Source organism: Copadichromis virginalis, linkage group LG11 (assembly GCF_057382275.1).
Source record: "Copadichromis virginalis isolate Kocher_CV1m ecotype Utaka linkage group LG11, C_Virginalis_male_GT1.1, whole genome shotgun sequence".
Taxonomy (NCBI): Eukaryota; Metazoa; Chordata; class Actinopteri; order Cichliformes; family Cichlidae; genus Copadichromis; species Copadichromis virginalis.
Genome location: NC_140628.1, coordinates 25,351,923 through 25,361,229, shown reverse-complemented (window position 1 = coordinate 25,361,229; position 9,307 = coordinate 25,351,923).

Genomic DNA, 9,307 nt, shown 5'->3' with positions numbered 1-9,307 from the left:
CTCTGGCCTGTTATGCTGGCAAATACGCACGAACCAGCTACAAGGCATTTCAAACCTCCTACTCCCCGTGTGCCCCTCTCTACTGCACAGCACTGCTAATATCCCACCTCTTCCAATCTGTCAGTCAGCCTGACCACATTAACCCATCGCTCTCCTGCCTCCCCTCTCCTCAGCTGTCATTCACCTTGTACCCCCTCGTTTTCCTTCCATGTCTCTTTCTCACCCTCTCAGCCTGTCTGAGTCAGTGAAATCCACACACAGTATAGGATTCCTCTTTTAATCAACAGGTATGCTGGAATGATTGGAATAGGCCAACAAGCTGTATCCATGATCCCTGAATCTTACTGGGATTACAGCATATAGTTACAGAGCATTTTATTTTTAAATATTGATGTTCTCTCTTCCTTATCCTTGATATCTGCCACTTTCTGATGGAGGCATTTAAAATTGATCAAAATTAAAATCGACTAAAATATAATCATCACATCCATAAATGAAGGTTTTCATTGGTCATCATAATTCCTCTTCTTGTTACACAATGCTATCTGACTTACTCTCTTTTCAAGCACATATTAATCATCAGACTCATATTAAGAAGATCTGAGACCTTGCGTTAAAAGAAAAACATAAAACTTAATTCTGCACTTGATCTAAATGCCAGCTTTATTTCCTACACCAGCTGTAGGTCAGGCCTTTCCTCCAGCTCCCATAGCTTCAACACCCTCCTCCTCTTTCGGTCTGCTCAGATAGATTTCCCCTGGTACTACATACTACAGACATATTCTTGCCACTGGATTGTTGGCTGTGCATTATGTAACACAAACACTGGCTGCTATCACAACGGGCCAGTCCCTTCTCAGGTTACTAACACCACTGCTTGTGTTCAGCTGGTCATCACCGACGGGCTGCATGTTTGTGCATGTACCACAAGGCTCTTTGGCCTCTGCTGTGACAACCAACTTGCCCACTCCACCAACAAAACTCTTACTGCTCTCATTTTGATGCCAAGATGCATTCAGTTTCATTCACAAATACTGTGTGTAAGGCATGCATGTACAAAATGCAAACAGATTGCCCACTTTGTTGCTGATGATGTTTCACACAAACTTTCACCTTTGCTTTACTGGCACATTACATAATATACAGTAGATAGATATATATACACAAAGTGGGCCCTATTTGTCCAGGTTCCATGTTCTTTGAGGGAATGTTCTGTGCTTATTATACGGGGGGGGCGCATTAAAGAAAAATCCTGAACCTTTGACCCCTGCAGTGCTGGAGTTATGCTCTGGTTGGGATCTTTTCTGGCACGGGTTAGTCTTCTTGTCTCCCACAGGAATGGGTGAGTGCAAATTAGTACAAATAGTCCAGCGTCACCTTCATCCTGCAATGACACATTTCCATGCTAATGAAAGCAGTCTCTTTCAGGATGTCACTGCCCTTATCCACTGGGGTTTGATAAGTATGATAATGATGGTAATCACATCATCTTAACCAAATCATTTATGTCAGGCTTCAGAAACAGAAATAGTGCACAGTCACCTCACAACACAGCCTGACTTTCTTATATGCATTTTGAAATAAAAGAATCCTGTTACAACTTGGTATGTTTGTGTTTCCTTATTATTTTATTTTTTCATCTATGGGTACGACATTTTGTCCTTATTTCCTGTTTCACTGATAAAAGTTCATATTAAATATGGCTAAATGTTTCTACATGAGCCAAAGGTTGCACTAAAGGTTTGGGTTATGACATTTTTTTCTATTGCTGAATCTCTGTGATGTCACAGTGATGTCTTAATATGGGCACGGGACTGTTGTGGCAGCCAGACAAAATAAGGTTAGTTTAACGACAAGCTAAAGCTGCTTGTTTCAGGCAGCGGATGAAAATGAGGTGTTTCACCAAGATTGAGTATGCAAAACCATGCAAAGCGACTCTGATACAGTCTAAACAAAGAGGAAAAACCTCTCACCTCTGAGACAACTGGAGCAATATTTGATGGGTTTATCTCAGTAACACAGTCTTCTCACGACAAGAAGGTCCTGTGTTTGAGACTCCAGCTAACAGAGATGGGGGTTTTTTTTTAATCTGTTTGCATGTTCTCCCTCTGTGCGTTTCTCCCACAGTCCAAAGACCTGTTAGCAAGCATGCCAAGTTAACTGATGATGCTAAATTGGCCATAGATGTCAATGTGAGTGTGAATCGTTGTGTCTCTTTCTCTCTCTCTAACCTCGCTCTAGTTCATAATAAAATGAAAGTGCCTAAAAAATGAATCACTTCAGTTAGTCTTGAGTTGATGCAGTATCTTTTAGTCAGTTTGTCTTGTGGCAAAGTAATAGTCAGGTACTGAGCAGCCGATAAGCAATGTATTACAAGTACAGTTTTCAAAGAAACTGGTTTGCCATCTCCTCACTCATCGGCAAAACAGGAATGAATAAATAAATGGAAGCAACTGCATTTACTGAATAGCCAGGAGCTCAAAAGAGGCCAACAAAACAAACTTATACAGACTAATACAAAAGGCAATTTTAGCATGATGATAAATTATTAATTCAAGTGATTGTGACAAAAGGACCTGATACGTACACAATGTTGCAGGGTTGAGCCTACAAACAAATACCTACTCAGAAAAAAAACGGGTTTTTTTAGTAATAAATAAATAACTAGACATAAAATGAACAGAAACAGATCTGAGAGTTCATTTGTCAGACAAGAAACCACAGTGATGAATGTTATTTACATCCAGAAAGTGACAGCACAGACTTTCAAAAGAGCATCTCGTGAGAGCTTCGGTGTTAGTTTGTTTGATTCCTCCTCTTCAAAAGCCCCTCCTCAGGCTGAGTCCAGGTCTTTCTTTTAAAACAAAGTAACAATCCTCTCCTCTTGGGGGAGTGGGCACAGAGGAAATACTAAATAAAGTTTCAGTGTGACATAATAGTGGAACGACACCTGTCAGAATAATTTATACTTGTTATAATCGCCGGCATTTTGCTTGTCCTCATAAGATTAGTGTTTCCAAAGCAGAGTAACATTACATTACAGTCATATAGTTTGCTTGAGTCACGCTGCAATGTTTTCTTCAATCCCCTCCTCCCTGGAGAGAAGGGAAAGATAAAGGGATAAAGAGATGAAGGATTAAAGGGGAACTTGTAACACACATGCATGCCAGCTGTTGTTCTGATCCAAGAGGCTTGCGGGGTATTTTTCATGGTCCCAGGGAAGGCAACGCTGGTCTGGTGTCACACCAGATAGTTCGAGGATGCCTCTCTGTGGACGGTGAGGGTCATTGCAGTTTTGGGCAGAAATTGTTGCTGCACGTTAAATCTTAAGATTTACTCAATTTATGGTGTCACTTTTCATGTTTTCATTCATTAAGAAGTGAAATACTTCCTGCTCAAATATTTCTCAATATTTTTCACATCATCAGTGTGCTTATGGGTCTTCTCACTCTGACAAGAAGCTTCAGTTAAACACAACATCAAAATAGAGTCTTTGGAATTTTACTTAAATGATGCGCTGTTAAATAAATAAATAATTTGTTCCTTTCCTGATTTTTTTTGTGCTTATTTTTTTTAATACACCATAAAATCAAATTCGTTTCCAGAACTTAAAAAAAAAAGTAGTAAAGCTTACTTAAGATAACTAAGGCAGGACAACTTGTTCATTGTGGGTACACAGTACTAAAAATAACTTGAGTTTTCTTTTTTTTTCTTTTTTTCTTTTTTTTTTGCCTGTCCCGTTTGGCTCTTTTGCCATCAGAATTGTTGTCTAAAGGCAAAGGAAGATGCCCAACGGATTTACTTTACCAAATTGACCATCCCAGCCTTGCCGTAATGGTCCATTTGATTCACCTTTTATTGTTTATTTTATTTTCACTTACTGAATACGGGACAGACTTGACTGGGGGAAAGAAGGGGAGAAAGAAAGAGGGAAAGAGAAACAGCTGAGAAGAGGGACGGGGGAGAAGGGCAAAAGACAAAAACCAACAGAACGGGCAGAGAAAAAAAAAGGGGAAAAAATGCATATATCAATCACCTGGATCACCTGCTGAGAAAGAAAAAAGAAAACAAGCAGAAGAGAACAAGAGTAATAGAATAAACAGCATCACAATGATATATGGGAATATGACAGTAAATACTAAATATTAAACATTATTGTGCAGCACATAAGATCAACAGAACACAGTGTGCTTTGAGGTAGGAGCCAAAAAGGGTGTAGTTTGTGGGTGTGATCACCCGTGTGTACACCTGTGAGCATGGACGCGCTTGTTTTTTTGGTTTTTTTTAAAAGGTTCCTTCATGTAATGATCTGCCTGAGGGTGTGGGGGGGCCACAGCCCGTCCTCCAGGGCATGAAGTAGGTATGGAGGAGATCAAAACTCCAGACATCCAGAGGCCCTCAGAACACAAGAGACCAAGGAAGACCAACAGAGGGGCAGCTGCGCCACTGTCCCAGAAAGAGCTGAGGAGAGTCCCAGATGAGGGCTCACTCAGCAGCCGCGGAGCAGAAGCCAGGGGGAGTTGCAGTGACGCGCCCGTGAGCTCCGCCGGCAGCCAGCTGTGCCTGAGTGACCGAGCCCCAGGCTGAGAGGCCGGGGGCACCCCACCTCCGAAGTGGCCCGAGCGAGCCCCAGGCTCCAGGCCCCGATAAGCGGCCGCCAAGGAGTGAGCCGGTGTGTACCTGGACGCCCATCCCCGGACACAAAGAACCACCAACGCACCGATGTCTGAGGGAGTCCGCCACTGGCAGGGGAAGTGGTGGTAGGGGGAGATAGGCCTCCAAACCTTGGAGGGCCTGAGATGTCCCCAGAGAGGTGGCGCCTGACACCCAACCTGACATATAGACACAGACATACAGGCACACACATATACAAACATCCATTCCCACCCTCATGCTCTCATATGCACTTACTCCACACTCAACCAACGTGGAGACAGACATAAAGAGACGCTGTACACACGATCACACTCCCCAAGCGTACTCTACGAACCGGGTCTAGGTACCCTTGCCCCTGGAGGGGGGAACTGCACCCAGACCCAGGTGGTGTTACCCTTTTCCCTGCGGTGGGGGGAGGCAGACCGCCCCGACTCCGCAGCAGCAGGGAGGCCCCACACTCCAGACCGCAGTCGGACGGCCAACTCCTCCTCCTAGCCCCCCCGCTCCAGCAGGCCGCAGAGAATGGGGGTGAGAGAAGACTCCAAACCTCCCTCCACCCGCTCATTGTAGTGTTGATGCATGTGTGTTCTAAGGTGCATTTAAAACCCAGGAGGGCATGGAGCTACCTGCCAGAGAGCAGCAGGTAAGCGCATGGTCCCTCCCGCTAGCCCTCAATGTCTACGTGTATTTAACTTTGAGAGGTGGGCAACGATGCCATGGGTGGGGTGTACACCTTGATGGTACTTTGGACTCCGTGTATCGTGCCCACCCCCAAGATCCTATATGTATGTGTAATGAGAGTGTGAGTAATGTGAATGTCTAAGTTGTGGGATAAAATTGAGGCAGAGGCAGCCAGAAGGGGACAGGGGGGGGGCGAGCCTCCTCTGCACCCTGGTGACATACCCCTACTCCAAGGTCCTGCATGTGTGGGTGGATGTGGTGGAGCGGGAAGGGGGAGGCAGCTGGAGATGGGGAGGGAAGGAAGGGAGGGGCAAGTGACCCCTCCCTGGGGCCAGCTCCCCCGCTGACCCCAGTAGGCACCCCCATACTCCGCCAGGGAAAGGGGGCCCAGGCCCATCCAGACCGGGGCCCAGTGGGCAGTGGACAGTCCACCCAACCCCACCACAGAGAAAACTGCACCCACCCCACCATCCACTCATCTTCCAGACTACATAAGACAATAAACACCCAGGCTGAGATCTTCCTCCACCTCTCCTGTATAACTTGAGTTTTCTGAGTGAGCAATACTAAATATTTATCCACTGACAAAAATCAACTAAATTAAATCACAATTTGTGAGAACTTTAAATTTTGCTTTCATAAAAACTGAGTGTAACTAAACTAAACTAAACAAATTATGTTTTATCATCCTGGAGCTTAAGAAATTTCTTATACGGTGTTCATATTAAGTGTTGTTGTATGTAAGCATAATTAAAAACACTTCTTGTAATGCAATTAAAATCAGCCCAACTTTTATTTTTAAATGCAAAAACAGTATTTCAGCCAACATGCTGGACACCATTCTGCTGAACAACAAACAAGTATACTGCAACCATTGTAGCTTGAGTTATTTAAATATTATCAAATTGAAATGTTATATTTATTTTTACACATTTTTAAACTTGAATAACCTTACAATAAAACAAGGTCTCAGATATAATTATTCTGAAACTAAACTTAGGCTTCCCATAACTTTGTACTGCAAGTAACATTAATAAATATAAAATGTATTTATTGTTCAGCCATAAGTGCAGTCTGTAGCTCAAACAACATATTTGTTTTGCATTTAAACACAGAAGCTTGGTATATTGTAATAGTTCTAAGGATAGTTTGTTTCTCAGTCCAGGCCTTCTCATTCCCGACACTTCACACTCAGCTGTGAACTGCTCCATTGCCAGCTGGAGACCACCACTTGATGGCTGACCAAGCCCAATAGGACTCCTCCTTCAGCTTGATGGCTCCCTTCTGGGATTACCACCACAAAACAGGCACCACCAATCACGCAAAATAAAATGACCATTAAAACAAAAATAAAATGACCATTTCATATGTTTGTTTGTTTTTTAATTATGAGGGCATTTGTATTGACCTGAGATACACTCTCTCAATCTACTTCTTTGTTTTTTTATCTAGAAACAAAAACATAACAAACTACAAAAAAAAAAAAAATAGGTCAACAAGAAAAAACGATCAAAAATATATGAACTAATTAATAATTAATGATTTTAGTTGGGTGACTTATTTGTATGTTTTACATACAAAATTCCAACAGTAGTATAAACTGTCAGATAATGAAGTAAAATATAAAATATCCATAGAGAGGCAGCAATAGAGAGAGGCATAAAAGGCCAGACACTCAAGTAAAGTAAGCTGCCTGTGAGATGTAACCTACTTAAGTACAGCACAGAGTAAATTAACTTAGTTACATTGCACCACTGAAAAGCAAAATTTCCAGCTTAAATTTTCCTAATTTAAGCCAATTCAAATAAAGTTAGAGTTATTAATCAGCTTTTTTTTTTTTAACAAAAGCTGCTGGTAACTTAAACTGAATTCTAACAAGCTGACAAAAACTGAGTTCAGTCTACTTAATGTTTTTAATTAAGCACAATATTAGGTTTTACAGTTTACTTACATGTTTCAAAATCGTCAAACAAGAATAGAATAGAATAGAATAGAATAGAATAATCCTTTAATTGTCCCACAAGGGGAAATTTGGTTGTAACAGCAGCCAGAAAGACACATATACAAACAAACAGTACACAGGACAGAAACATACACAATTTAACATATTGACAATGGTTGCTATAAACAGAGTACTGTACAGTTATTAAATTAAATAAAAATAACTACAGATAAGAGGCAAACCAGGTTGTAGTGCAAATCGGTTGATTAAATTATTGCAGTTACAGCGCAGATGTAAACATCTGTGTTTGTTGGGAGCCGTTCTGATTGTACAGTCTGACAGCTGCAGGGAGGAAGGACCTGCGGAAACGCTCCTTCATGCATCTAGGATGCAGCAGTCTCTCACTGAAGGAGCTCTGCAGTTCAGCAACATTTACATGCATGGGGTGGGAGACTCTGTCCATCAGAGATGTTATTTTGGCCAGAGTCCTTGTTTAACAAATTTTAACATTAGATAACAATATCCCGAGCAAATATAAAATGCATTTTTTAAATGATGGTTTGGTTTATTAAGGGCAAAAAAAGCTATCCAAACCTATCTGCCCCTATGTGAAAAAAATTATTGCCCCTTAAAGCTAAGGGTTGGGCCACCCTTGGCAGGAAGAACTGCAATCAGTCATTTTCAATAACCGGCAATGAATCTTTCACATCACTGTAGAAGAATTTTGGACCATTTATCGTCTCAGAATTGTTTTAAGTCAGCCACAGTAGAGGGGTTTTCAAGCATGAATGAATTGTTTATGGTCAGGTCAAAGCATCTCGATGTGATTTAAATCTGGACTTTGTCTAGGCCACTCTAAAACCTTTATTTTCTTGCGTCAGAGGTAGGCTTGCTGGTGTGTTTCGGAGCTTTGTCCTGGTGCATAACCCAAATTCACTTTGAGTTTCAGGGTATAAATTAATGGCTGGATGTTCTCCTTCAGGATTTTCTGGTAGAGAGCAGAATTCATGGTTCCATCAATTATGGCGAGTCGCCCAGGCCCTGAACCAGAAAAGCAGCCCCAGACCATCACATTAAAACGACCATGTTTGAATGATGGTATGATGTTCTTTTATGAAATGCTTTGTTAGTTTTACTTCTTTTGTGACATCTTGAGTGAGTCATTAATGTGCTCTTAGACTAATTTTGGTTGGCTGACCACTCCTGGAAAGCTTCACCACTATTCCACTTTTTTTTTTCCATTTGTAGATAATGGCTCTCACCATGGTTCACTGGAGTCCCAAAGTCTTAGAAATGGCTTTGTAACTCTTTCCAGACTGATTGATGTTGATGACTGTGTTTCTCAGCTATTTCTTTAGGTTGTGGTGTGAAGCTTTCCTTTTTGGGATCTTTTAGCCTATTTCACTTGGTCAGACAGGAACGATTTAAGTGATTTCTCGAATCAACAGGCTGGCAATAATCAGTCCTGGAGACAGCTAAAGAAACTGAACTGTGCTTTCTAAAAAAAATGTTGTTCACATTAATTAACAGTTCCTTTACTGAGGAGGGGCCAGCTAGGTTTGGATTACCCTAATGAATGAAATCATCATTTAAAAACTGCATTTTGTGTTTCTTTGGGTAATCTTTGTCTAATATTAAACCTCCTATCACAATGTAAAAATATAAAATCAGGGGCAAGTTCTCCATTTTCTTGCCAATAGTAAAACGAGTTCCTCATCTAGGATTTTTAAAAATGAAACCAGAGAGACACCTTGTATAGTATCAAACAGTTTTCTTTTCTATTAGCCACACAAAATCTTTTTTTTTTAATCTCTGAGAAGTCTGGAAAACGTGGAACAAACGTCTCCCAAATCAAAAATAATGACAAAAAAGAGGATGTGAGTTCTTCCCTTTGACACAAAATGAATATTAAAGAGGAAATTTATCTCAGATGTAAAAACGTACCCCGTATTACGTATTAAACGGTAATAAACAATCATTTCGATGTCTCTTTATTTGAGACTTTCATTTCATCTCAATTAATAATTC